The 13,908-nt window shown below is 37.0% G+C and overlaps 1 protein-coding gene across 5 annotated transcripts in view; it reads left to right on the forward strand.

The window, feature by feature from the left end:
• Positions 1 to 13,908, forward strand: part of TUSC3 (tumor suppressor candidate 3) — a 128,479-nt gene that overhangs the window by 19,327 nt on the left and 95,244 nt on the right. The window contains exon 1 of one of the 5 annotated variants that reach the window (XM_058193552.1): positions 6,640 to 6,666. The exons of the other annotated variants lie outside the window; for them this stretch is intronic. The gene's annotated coding sequence lies outside the window, so the exon portion shown is untranslated. Of the gene's footprint in view, positions 1 to 6,639; positions 6,667 to 13,908 lie in introns of those variants that run through there. 5 annotated transcript variants of the gene reach the window in all.

Raw genomic sequence — 13,908 nt, forward strand, 5'->3', positions numbered from 1 at the left:
TACTGCATTGTAACCTCTGTGCCACGTTGGCTCATAACAAGATGTTTCAAGTGTCTCAGAAAAAGTTCAACTTACACTTAGTGCTATTCTATAGTTGACGTTCAGCAGTTGTCCAATTTTAGGTTTGTAGATTGCTTGGGGATGCCTGAGATTTCTGAAAGACAAGTGACATTAAAACAGTAATAACAGGAAAGCTCTATGCTTTAAAGAAAAGAGAAAACAAGGGACTGCTATAAAGCAAGTCATTTACACATGTTAAGTATTCCAGAAAATTGTCTTCATCTTTGGCTCAAGAGAGATCTGTAATGAGACCAGAATAGTATCAGAATTCTAAAATGATATAAGCAGCTAGCAACTTAATTAACCATTAACCAACATTTGCTCCAGTTAATTGATTGAAGGAAAAAGAGATTTTGCTTTCTGTTGCATTGTTGGACTACCACCCATCAATCCAGGCAGTCCCCAGGTTAAGAATATCCAACTTAAAGGCAACCCCTAGATATGAACGGGGCGACCTGTTATAAAATGACAGACTGCTAACCCATTACAGTACTCTTTCCTCAAGTTAACAAATCACTGAAACTGCATTGCTTTCATGAGTGTCACAATATAGTGTGTGCATTTTTAATACATGGGTAGCCTATTTTCAGCGGTTTGTGAAAGCTGGTGTGGCTTCAGCAGTTTGTGATCTTGAGAAAGCAGTTTGTCAGCCTTTTTAGTCAGATCACTTTCCCTTCGGGAAACTCTAACCCTTCAGGACGATGAGAGATTGAATTCCAGTACATTTTCCTTGAATTGGGTTGTTCTTGCTGGACATTTGTCTCCTCTTAATTCAGTTTTGAGGTATAAAACTTAACGTTGTAACAAGTTTGTTTTTGTTGTTTCTCATCCTTGATATGCAAAAGTAGAGGTCGAGACTCAACTTTATTGAGACTTAAATACAAATGTGGGTTAAAGACAGAGTTAGGGAACGGAACTCATTCTTAAACAGGGGACTGTCTGTACTCTTGTTTCCGTATGTGGGAAGGAATATATTAATGGTAGGTTTTATTATAGAGTATGTATGAGCTTTAGAATGGTCCGTTTATATGTAGGTATTTAATGAAAGAAGATAGATTCATGCAGAAGCCAATATCTCTTGTCAAACTGTGTTAACATCACATTGAACCCAATGGTTTGGAACTTTAGCAGTTAAGTTCTGAATGCATTTTACATTGGTTGTGGCTAAGGGAAATGATCATGCCTTTTATGCTTTTAGATGATGAAGTGTGTCTGTTTCTTATGTTGTCATTTTTGCATGCACACTTCATAAGCAATTTACAAATGAAAAGTACTGCTTCTATACTTAGAACAGATTTGCTGTTGGATTTCTATATGTAACTCTGACATTTATAGAGCAAGGAGAGAAAAACAAGTAATTTTAGCAGATATTTTAAATCATCAATAGGTTGCACATTCATGTTATGTTAATTTTTGCCAGTGCCCATTTCCTAGAGCTGAGAGAAAGTGATTGGCCAAAATTCACCCAGCTGCCTTCATATCGGACTAGAACTCACACCCTAATTGCTCAGATAGGCCTCGACTTACAGCCGATTCAGCTGTTCTGTTATGGAGGTACTGAAAAAAAAAGGACCAGTCCTTGTAGTTAAAACCATCACAGTACCTGATAGTCACATGATCAAAATTTCAGGTGCTTGGCAACTGACATGTATTTACAAAATTGCAGTATTCCAGGGTCACATGATCACTATTTGTGAGCTTCCCAGTTGGCTTTCAAAGAGCAAAATCAGTGGGGGGAAGCCAGATTTGTTTAACAACCATTTGATTCACTTAACAGTGGTAGTGATTCACTTAACAACATGGCAAAAAAATTATAAAATTGGGCATGACTCGCTTAGCAACAGCCTTGCTTACCTTGTTTGCTTAGCAATGAAAATTTTGGTCACAATTGTAATAAGTCAAGGACTACCTATACATGTATTAAGTGATAAATGTTAAATGATAGATATGTTTATAATTTCATAAGAATAGGAAATTATATAAACGTTACTTGTTTGCTTTCTATACAAAAATATGGAGAAGACGATAATTGAAAACACATACATCATGATTCATGATTTATGGATAAGTATAGTACCCTGGTTAAATAGAATTCTTTCAAAACATCACAGAATTAAAAAAAAAATAACTTTAATTTTTAATTTAATAAATGTGAAGGCTGTGTTTAGAAAAATGATTAAAGCTTGTTTTACAATAGTTGTACAAATGTTCCAATTTTTCAAAAGTTCCAAGCTGGAAACTGGAATTTTTCAGTATGCAACTAAAGATTTTAAAGGTATAAACATCATGGATTTCTCTGTGGAAAGGATGCATATTGGCATAGGGATTGCTTGGAGCTATGGCGTGTGCCTGACTTGTCTAAGCTAGAGGAGTGTTTATGCAATAGAGAAATCATTTTAGCCAGCCCTTAGCTTCTTTTTTGAAAGTCTGGTGTTTTGTTTTATTTTTTGTATTTGATTCTCTCACTTAAAATCAAGCACAACAAAAATCTGTTTCCTTCCCAGGATATTTCAAGCAAAGTATGAAAGAGCTGGCATTCCTGTATTTAGAGAACATCGCGGTGGCAGTGCGCTCTCTCTCTCTCTCTCTCTCTCTCTCTCCCTCCCTCCCCCTCCCTCCCTCCCTCCCTCCTCCCTCCCTCTGTGTGTGTGTGTGTGTTTGTAACAGAGAGATACATATCTTCCTTGTAAGCTGTATCTTATCAAAGACATCCATCCATCAGTTCACTTTTATGTAATAGTTTTTCACCTATACTATGCTATGTTTTCTAGTAATGCCTCATGATTTGCAGCAGATATATCATCTTGCCTTCTCTTCCTTGAGTACAGAACAGCACACCTTGCCTTTACTATATTAGTGTTACACTCAGCTGAACATCCTGTTACCTCCATTTTACTTTGCTTCTTAATATTGACTAGCATGTCTCTTAATAATAAGGGTATTAATGCACACAAAAATGAATTAATGAATTCAGGTTCTTCATGGAACAGGCTGCTAAGATTAGGTGGCCAATAAAAAGTACATGTTGACCTTCCTTGAGGAAGCTGTGGTTAATTACTTATCAAAGCAATTTCAAGAATTAAGTTTTTGAGAACAGTTGATTGAAAAACAATTAAGTAAAGAATATGCTGCCTTTCATTTCTTAGGATAGAAAAGTGTGCATATTGGTTCAGTAAATGTTATTATAAATAAATCCTTTCCTTCTAATAGTAATTTTGTGTAGAGAGTCATAGTAGGCCCACAATAAACAAGAAAACAATCATTTTAAACTTGGGAAACATACACATAAAGCTATAGCAGTGAAAGGAGACAATTCTTCAAACAGCCCAAAGAGAAATATATGTACCCAATAAATACAGAAGTAGAAAATTGAGGTGGGGGGAGCCAAAATTGGAGAGAATGACTAGTTTATTTAAGGAAAAAGAAATGTCAGACAACTTACAGGCATTACTAATGTATAGTTTGCTTAATATATATTTCTTTACAAAGTTGTTTGTAGAAAAATGTGAATCACTGCCTGTTTCTTACCTCCGAGCTTTCTATTGAATAATTTATAATTAGTTCACAAGTCTTTTCCAAACCCGTTGAACTTCCTTTTGTTTCAAAAATCAGGTGGCTTAAAAGACTTATCTCTTTTGCTATAACTTTATTAAAAGTTTTAATTACAATAGTGAAAGATGATATAAAAAAGAAGTAACAAATAGAATGAATAACAGGTACAGGAAAACACATAAGAAAAAATAGAGAAAAAAACCAAGAAGACAATTTCATTAGTACAAGTTATACTGTTACTATCATTTCACTTCATCTTAATTAACAGATATAAAGTTCTTCGTCCTATAACTCAATGCTTAAGTATAAGCAAATCCAATAAGTAACATTTTCTCCAACCATGGAATTAATAAGGTGTCCAAACAGCCCTAAAATAACAATTAAAAAATGTTAAAGTCATCATGCTATATCTTTTAACTGTAAACAAATCCATATTTAAAAGTCATAAAGTGGTCCCAATATCATAGTGTAAACCAGGGGTGTCCAAAGTTTTTTTGGTGAGGGCCAAATACAGAAAAATAAGCAAAGGCCCGGGCCACACCATTGAACGAGGGGGGAGGAAGGGCTAATTTTTTTTCGTACTAGTTCTGTGGGCGTGGCTTATTTTGGGGTGTGGCTGAGGAACTCTGGGAATTGAAGTCCACAAGTCTTAAAGAGCGAGGGAACTGCTGGGGTCGGGCATGGCCAGCAGCCTCTTTCCGCCGCCGCCTGCTCCGCCCCCTCCCTTCATTATTCCCTGCCCAAGGGGTGGAGGCGCGAGGAGCCTCGCCAGGCGGCCCGAGGAAGGCGAGGGTAGAACTGCTGGGGTCGGGCACGGCCAGCAGCCTCTTTCCCGCTCGCCGCCACCTCCTCCGCCCCCTCCCTTCGTTATTCCCTGCCCAAGGGGTGGAGGCGCGAGGAGCCTCGCCAGGCGGCCCGAGGAAGGCGAGGGTAGAACTGCTGGGGTCGGGCACGGCCAGCAGCCTCTTTCCTGCTCGCTGCCTCCTCACCTGTTTCTCGATGGCTGTCACTGCCGCCACGCGTGTCCGACATGGGGAGGCGCGAGGAGCCTCGCCAGGCGGCCCGAGGAAGGCGAGGGTAGAACTGCTGGGGTCAGGCACGGCCAGCAGCCTCTTTCCCGCTCGCCGCCTCCTCCGCCCCCTCCCTTCATTATTCCCCGCCCATGGGGAGGAGCTGCGAGCCTCGCAGCGAACCACCGGGCAAGTACCGGGAGGCGGCCGAAAAGGGCCATATTCAATTATACTTTCAGAATTTGCTGCGGGCCAATAAAAACTGACCCGGGGGCCGCAGTTGGCCCGTGGGCCGTAGTTTGGACACCCCTGGTGTAAACAAAAGGCTGAATTTAAGATGACAAAAAAGGATAATGTTTCCTTTAAAGAGAATAAGTTCATAAACATCCCTTGCTTTATGGAAAAGACAATCAGATGCAAAACCTATTTAAATGCTGTCAGATTAGGAGACATAAAATGACTGTAGGGAAAAGGCTTAAACACTATGCCAGCGGTAAGCAAATCCAAAGCACAACGTCTTTCTAGTCTAGATGTCAGCAGGTCCAAAAAGAACTATAAAAAATAACATGTTCCATTTCAACCATGATCAAGTAAAACATCTTTATGTTCTTTCCTTTTACATAAAAACAATGTTGTTCCTTAATCCATTCAAATGATTGTTGATCCTTGTTGCAAATTACTTTTTTAAAAATCTCTTTTTAAAGTCCGGAAAAAAAAAAAATTCAATTACTGAAACTGACATTCTTATTTTGTTCTTAAGTTTTAAGACTCACCCAGTTTTTGGAATGTAATGGCAAATTCTTATTCACATTTACAGATTTTATTACAAATCCTTTTATATAGCTTAATGTGGGAACAGACTGTTCTTAAGAACAGACAACACAGCTATCAGTTGTTCAAAGTCTTACTGCAATTCTTCAAAAAGCTTTGGAACACCATTATAAGTTGCTTATGATATTTCTCTGGTTATATATCCAGTATCAAAAATAATTTTTTTCCCACAAAACTACATTTATACCTGAAAATTAATTTTGAAACCTTATTCAAAATCAAATATTCCAATATTTTCAGAGCCCATAAGTTGTTTAAAACTTTCTATAGCCAGAACCTTGTCTTGCTTTTTCATTCTTATTTTAAATTCTTAAAGATTTTAAAGAAGCAATTTCATTTTCTTATATTAAGCTTTGAAGGCATTCACCCACTGTTTCCGGCTTGTCATTTCAAAGGTGTCTTAACCTCTTTAAGTAATTATTAGGTGATATCAGAAAAGTGCCTATTAACTCAGCAAAGGAAGTCTGTAGTGATTCTCAGTCATCCTGGTCATGGTTGTCCCAAAGGTGTTTTTTCAGGAGGCAACTGGTCTTTCTTGTTTTTTTCTTTGAAGACGTTTCGCTTCTCATTCAAGAAGCTTTTTCAGCTCTGACTAGATGATGGAGAATGGAAGGATTTATATTCCTTGTAGACAGCTGGTCCTTTGCAATCTTTTTGAGGTTGTTGAACCACTTGGAATTTTACCTGTGTCCTCAGGGTCCTGAGTAGTGCTAATGGTTCCAGTAGTCTGCATTTTTTTCTGGAAATCTGTTCATACTCTACACCATTTGAAGGGTGTTGATCCCAAATTGCATAGCTAAAAGTCTGTACTGTAAAAATCCAATCCTTCCATTCCCACCATCTAATCAGAGCTGAAGAAGCATCTTGGATGAGAAGCGAAATATCGACAAAGAAAAAACAAGGAAGTCTAGTTGCCTCCTGAAAAAGCACCTTTGGGATTAGTAAAGGAAGTATCCATTGGAAAGCTCCAATTTTGGCTTGAACAACTATGGCAAATTTCTCCTGCTCCCAGCTCTCCACTCTTCAGAGACTACTGCCTTGGAGTCTCTTTGTGAAGAGCATATGGAGTGCAGTTTGGTTGAGTCACATTCTTTCTGGGTTCAGAAATAGTTAAAGGAGCCAATCTGCTCATCACTTCCCTGATCTCAGCTACAGTCATCAGCTTCCCTTACGCAGAGCTGATTTCAATCTTCCATTCTTCTCAGAAGTCCTGGTAAGACTTATCTCACTAATCTCATGGAATACTAAGCAGTAGTGTTTTGTTTTGTTTTGTTTTATATACCTTTTCAGGGCAGTGGGGACTTCCAAGCCTAGGAAGATCTGCACTGTAATGGAGATTACAATTGCTGCAAACATCTGACTGTATTCCAATAAGATTTCCTTAATTCAAAAATCTAGAAGTGAGATTTGCTTTGCCCTATGTTCAGTCATGAATTCTGTGGGTTTGGTGTTTGGACACTTTTTGGAAACTACTAATTATTACTTGGGCATGGTATTAATTCTGTTCTGATGGGTCTGCCTTGTCAGTCTGTTGTGAATGGTTTGGATTTTGTACCTGATTAGGAGGTAACTTGTATCTAGTGTTACTATTTGGATGATGGTTCCTTCATTTGAGTTCAAGGCTTTCAAGAATTTTCTGGCTCCTCTGCTGTTTGCTTAGTGAATTATTTCTATGTTTACCTGGTCAAATGTATGGTTCATTTTGAAGGCACAGATAAGTACTTCTGGTCTAACAACTTCGTTGTAGTTATGTGTTCTTTTGTTCTTTGTGATAATCAGCATCTGGCTTGTGCTAATATTGTTGATTGAAATATTTGCAGTTGAATCTGTGTATGATATTGGTTCCTTATTGGGTGGGCAATGTTTTGGTTTATACAAAATTCTTTGTAGAATTTATGTGCTGTCTTCCTGAATCTGCTCTCCCCTCCCTCCCCAAGATATGCATTTTTCTCAATTTTAACAGTATTTACTAAGAGACAAAAAGACACTTTTAAAGAAATATAGACCCAGTGACCATTTGGATATCTGTAGATCTAGTGTTGTTTATGTGAGCATATCTCACAGTATCTGAAATCAGGTTGAAATTGGATTCTGACTTGCAGCCATTTCTCATTTATGTGACTATCAAAAGCTGTTGAAATCTCTCTCTATGCCCTGTTGAGTGAGTCACAGAACAGAAAATGGTACTGTTGTTTTAATTGACCCTTGGATCCTTCTGGAAGGTAGTCGTGTAAAAGCATTTGGTTTTTCTGGGGTATGCCTTTTTCTTGGTCCTTTCTGGCATGTCCTCTAGCTCAAGCAAGTCAGTTTCTTGTTTACACCCCAATTTAATTACTTAATTCTCAATGTTTCCTTGGTGTTTTTTTGAGTGTTTAAAGCACTGTTGGGTAATCTTCAAGCCACAAGAGACCTTCAAAACTCCCAAAAATGCATCCCCCCCCCCCGATTTGATGGTGCAAGTTTCTTTGGTTCCGGACATTTAAGAATGCATGGAGTGGTATTGGTTTTTCTCCCAAGAAGCTTCCTACTCTCATTTCCATGTGTGTCCCCCTTGAAAGATACTGCACCACTGATGCTATCTTGTGGTCTTCCAGAAGGTGATATGCCTGGCTAGGTGGCTCAGTGGCTAAGACGCTGAGCTTGTCGATCAGAAAGGCTGGCAGTTTGGCAGTTCGAATCCCTAGTATAGGTCTCCTACATGAGCAGGGGGTTGGACAGATGACCTCCAAGGTCCCTTCCATCTCTGTTACTGTTACTGGCTGTTTCATACCTGAGTTCCAAATTTTAGTGATTGGTTTTAAATATTTTAATATATTAAATTTGTGATTTTTCATAAGAAATGATCTGTTAGCCTGAATGTGCTAGAAGAGAAAGTGGCTTGGACAGCTCCATATGGGAAAGTTCTTGGGTAAAAATTTCAATATATTTGGTTAATTCTATACAAATTAATTACTTTTGAGAACTAAATAACGTTTACCAATTAAAATGGATGTTTCTTGGGTAATTGAATGACATTAACTGATGTGTTATATACAGTTTCATATTTTGAAACAAAATATACAAAGCTGCTTGATTATATACCATCAGGTACCTGTATGTGGCAGCTCTTAGCAACTACATAGATAGATTAGCTCCCTCTAACCTGGTCCTATAGGTCTTTTAAACTATGCACTCATTAACACTGGCTGCCATATAGTCTCCCCTTTCTTTCTACCTTTCCCATTATTAGAGCTTTCTCCAGAGAAATAGGCCTGTGTATCCTAAGTAAATAATTTTATCCTGGTCATTTGTGCTTTGAGTGAGAATTCTGGGTTTATTGTTCATTGAGCCATTTTTTCTTTTTTTGGGATATCCATGGTATTTTTTTCAAATAATTTTATTAAGAATTATAAATGAAGAGAATAAAAGTCAACACAAAAAATACAAACAAACAAACGAGGTTTTTTTTTTAAAAAAAAAGGGAGAAAGGGAAGGAGAAAAAAGAAGTAATTTTCCGCTTCAACCCAGAAGGGTAAACACTACTAACAATTTTAGTAGTTTATGATCCTCTCTAAACAAAACATAATCTCTCTTCTCCCATAGCTCATCTCTTAGAGATAAGAAAAACAAGGTCCAAATGCTTCATCGATCAATCATTGTGAACAAAACTCCAGAAAGGCATCCAGATATAACTATTTTCTTCTTTTAACTTTGGTCAAACAAGCCAATCTTATAAAATCTTCCCTGATTTTTTTTAAAAAAATAAACTACAACTCCTCCTCTCTTCCCCAGAAAAATAAATCCCAGGGGTAGTTTGCTGCTCATTTGTGTTTCAAAGTCGAAATCCTTCAGAACTTTAATAGATTGCTTTTCTATCAATAAGTAAAATTTATGCTTTTGTTTGTCACTTCTAAAAAAAGTTTTGCAAGGCTTAGCAGAGCTTTTTGTTTATTCAGAAGAAATAATTACCCTGATTAGTTTCCTGGTTTAATATCTGTTTATATCTTTTAGAGAATAAGTCATCCATCAGATTCAGTTGTACTACATTTAAATTCCCCTTTAAATTAATTTCATAGATTTTCATTGCAGCGGTTTTATAAATTCACTAGAACACGCACTGTTGGTTTTATCAAGCATTTGATACATTCTGTCCAAAAATGTTGAAAAATATTCAAAAATTTGCACTAAGGATTTCTGCTCCATTTTCTTTATTCTCTGGCTCTAATGTCCAGCCTTCAAGGGCTCCTTATCAGAACAAAACAAAAGAAAACAAAACAAAAAGCAATCTCCTTTTTCCCATGAGAAAATATCTTCTAAATAATTCAAAACTATAATTCCAAATCCCTCTGGTCCCTTAATCCGTTATTAACTTTCCAAAATCCATATACTAAATACCCATTTGCTGCATAGTTAAAAAAAAAATCATGTACTTTTGAAACCTTTAAAATAAAATTTAAGCTGTTGTCTTTTAAGGAGGCAGAAACTCACCCAGTGAATACAATAAAACCTTGCCCATCCAAAGGGTCTTAATGTATCCAATAGGCAACAAATAAAATGAAATAAAAATCCAAAAAAGTTGATTATGATATAAAGTTTGGTCAGGCTTTATGTTGGTAAAGGCTGCTATGAGAGTGTGATTTAGTCTTGACTCTCACTACTTCATGCATAAGTCAATCTGTAAAAATGGCAGTTTCTGTAATCTACTCATGAGGAGCAGCTGTCCTGGGTCATATGGATGATCTCAACCTCTTCTTTGTTCCAGAGAGATTATGACAGCAATTCTCTTCATAAAAGCTGCTGTGCTAGCCAGTGAAAGCCAGCAAGGCGATAGCTCACCATGGCATATTCAGGAAGTGTCACTATCTATGGTATTCTCTGCCATCTTCTCCAACAGCACAGTTCAAAAGCATCAATACTTTTTCTATCCTGTTTCTTCAGAGTCCAAGTTTCAATTCCATAGAATGTCACAGGGAATACCTGTTTCTGTTCTATTATTATCTTTGTAGGTATAGATATATCAACGTTTTTGAATTTCTTTTCCAAGGTCTTCATTACTGCTCTACTATTATTATATTTCTTGGTTGCTTGTTCCTTTATTATAGATAATTTATCCTAAAGAAGAAGAAGCTTTCTCCCAGTTTCATATCTTCCTTGTCAATTCTAATGGTGGTTATTATGCCTGTTGTCATTACTTTAATCTTCTTTATATTTTTTATTTTAGCCCCATTTTCACTGTGTTCCTGACTTTTGTTCCAAGAGCTTGCAGATCCTTTGCATTTTGGGCTATCAGGGTATGTCATCAGCATAGCACAGCATATTGATATTTCTTCTTCCAGTTGCCAATATTGCTTATCTTCTTTCAAACCAGTTTTCCTTAATATATACTCAGCATAGAGAGCAGCATGATTGCTGTACCAAACCAGACAGTTATAGAAGAACAAATGACAGACTCAATAATTCTATAAAATTGTATCAATAACTCCTGGGGCAGTTTGAACTTCCTGAACAATATTCTTTGTTGTGCCTTTTTAATAATGGTTCTAGGATTAACTGTTTTAAATGTACCTTTTTCACCCTGTTCTGTAATTTGGCTTTGATTAGTTGCCAGTATATAGCTGGCATACTTTAAAGAAACAGTGCATTGTTCAGATTGTATACATTGTCTTGAGTTATTAATCACAAAGACAGTAGGTTGCTAGCCACTTAAGATAATTTTCAATTGGCAGTGTTGGCAAACAGCTCTTCCAGCCTGCCATTTATTGTGTTCAGCTTTCTTGTGTACCTTGAATAATTAGTGGTGTTCTTTGGATAGATTTGTTGGTAGTATGCGTATATATTTATTGAATGGCATCTTATTTACATGTACATCAACTGATTTCATTTTTTGTGAGTTTCCATCAATAGAGTTTCTCATTAATATCATTCAGCATTGTTTTTAATCACTATTATTCAATGAATAGAACTGAGAGCTGCAGAGAGGTCCAGCAGAACCAGCAGGGATTTTGTACATTTTGTTATGTACTTCCCAGCATAAATTATTTGCCAAGTTGATCGTGTGTACTCATATTATTATTTTCTTATTTATTTAAATTTATTGGCTGCTGCAGCCACCAAAAAAGCCAATGCAATTCTAGGCTGCATTAAAACGGATAGAATCAAGATCACATGAAATGTTAGTAAAGTGTCTTGGTAGGACCACACTTGGCATACTGCATCCAGTTTTGGTCATGTCAATATAAAAAAGATGTTGAGACTCTGGAAAGAGTGCAAAGAAGAGCAAAAAAGATGCAGGATTTGGATATGAGTAAATCTAGTGAAAAGAAGGACTAGGGGTGAGATGATAGCAGTGTTCCAATATTTGAGGGGCTGCCTGAAAGAAAGGGGGGCAACTTATTTTCCAAAGCACTAGAAGAGAAGGCAAGACAAAAAGCAATGGATGGGAAACTAATCAAGGAGAGAAGCAAACTTAGAACTAAGGAGAAATTTCCTGCAAAATAATTAATCAGTGGAATGGCTTGCCTTCAGAAGTTGTGGGTGCTCCATCGCTGGAGGCTTTTACGAAGAGATTGGACAGCCACTTCTCTGGAATGGTATAAGGTCTCTTGCTTGAGCAGGGGGTTGGACTAGAGGACCTCCAAGATCCTTTCCAATTCTGTTATTTTGTTCTATCCTGGACTAGAATATTGGAGATGACCTTGACAGAAATATGAATAGAATAGAATAGAATAGAATTTTTATTGGCCAAGTGTGATTGGACACACAAGGAATTTGTCTTGGTACATATGCTCTCAGTGTACATAAAAGAAAAGATACGTTCATCAAGGTACAATATGCAACAGTTACCAAGGTAAAGAGGAGTGCGACATAGTTTATATTCTGGGAAACTCGATAATGTTTGAAGTGGCCAGGCAAATATCTCCCAGATTCACTAAGTTATAAGAAATAGAAGAGAGAAAGCACGAACTGTCCCTTAGGGTCCATTATTAAAGCCTATCTCAATAAACTATAATTTATAGTTGATTCTAGTGGAGTTGATTCTAGTCCATTTGCAGGGCTGGCAGTAACCTTCATCCAGGCTTCAAACATTATCAAATGGTAGAGTAATGTTGTCAATATAGGGGGCTGATATTTTTGTCTTCATGGATTTAAAGAAAAGTGTTGAAACCAGCATTTTATTTTGAAGCTAACATAGCTATTTAAAGCTATGTTGGAACTTTCAATCCAGTAAAACTTTCTGTGCTCCAAAATATTAGAAACACACCACCATCCAAATAATCATTGCCATCTGCGGATGACATTGAAATGTCACAATGTGTTCAAACATTTTGATAAAAAAATAAAATATTGAAGGTTTTTGAAAATTGTTTATATGAGGGAATTTAGGTTTTCTACTAGCAGCCCTTCAGTTAGATTTTCCGTCTTGGATGCTTTTATCAAGCCTCATCTTTTCAAGGTTCTTGTCTACATCCAAATGTCTAAAACTTAAAAAGCATCCAATATAACTGAACAAGCAGAGGCCACAGTTATATTTGTGAGATTTATGTAAATCTTAGTATCCTGTGTCAACAGAGATACCAGAGATTTTATTCAGAACAGGATGCATTATCCATTCAGCCTTGATAACATGACAAGCCATTCTAAATCATCTGTTTCCTAGTGGTAGGAACTCAGCAACTCTCTAATCCTGTGATAATCCTCTCACCTTAATCCTAAATTTGCCATCTATAAGTGTGTTGGCAACTCAGAAGCTGCCATTTTAGCCAACCAATGGGTATTTGCTGTATGCTCTGAAAAAATGTAACAGGAAACAGTTGTATTATTTTCTATAAATCATAAACAAGATAGTGGTTCTTACCCCATGAAGATTTATGAATTGTTTTTGGGCAACAACCATACATTACATGACAGAACTATGTAAATTTAAACTACATGATGTAGCTGAGTAGCAGCAGGATGGGCAAGATTGCATATATATATTTGAGACTAGTTTCAATATTTGTTCTCCAAATGTATTAGTGAAAAGAACTTCCCTTTGCCAATAGATGTACACTAATACAGGCCAGAGAGGAAATTAATCTAACCATCTGCCTGTTTGTCCTATGTAGTGGCTGTTGCAGTAAAGCCCTTTAAAACATCCTAAGTACACCAAAAGACCTAGCAGCCTCAGGAGGAAAAAAATGGAGATCTATAACCTACAGTGTAATGACTTCAAAACTATTAGGACAAAGATGTAGAAGGCTGGCAGAATTTATCCACAAACACCAGCCAGCAGTCAGAAGACATGATGAAAACTCTTTAATTTAACAAAATATGGTCTAACTTAACCATAGTTTCAATTGAGAAACCAACCATCCTAGATCAAGCCAAGTCCAAAAATGTTAAGCAATTTCTAGGGACCTGCCACTCTGACAAATTAGCCATCAGTAGACACATAGACATTAACAATATGCAAAAGAGACAATCAACAAGCCAAAAA

This window comes from Ahaetulla prasina, chromosome 8 (assembly GCF_028640845.1).
Source record: "Ahaetulla prasina isolate Xishuangbanna chromosome 8, ASM2864084v1, whole genome shotgun sequence".
NCBI lineage: Eukaryota > Metazoa > Chordata > Lepidosauria > Squamata > Colubridae > Ahaetulla > Ahaetulla prasina.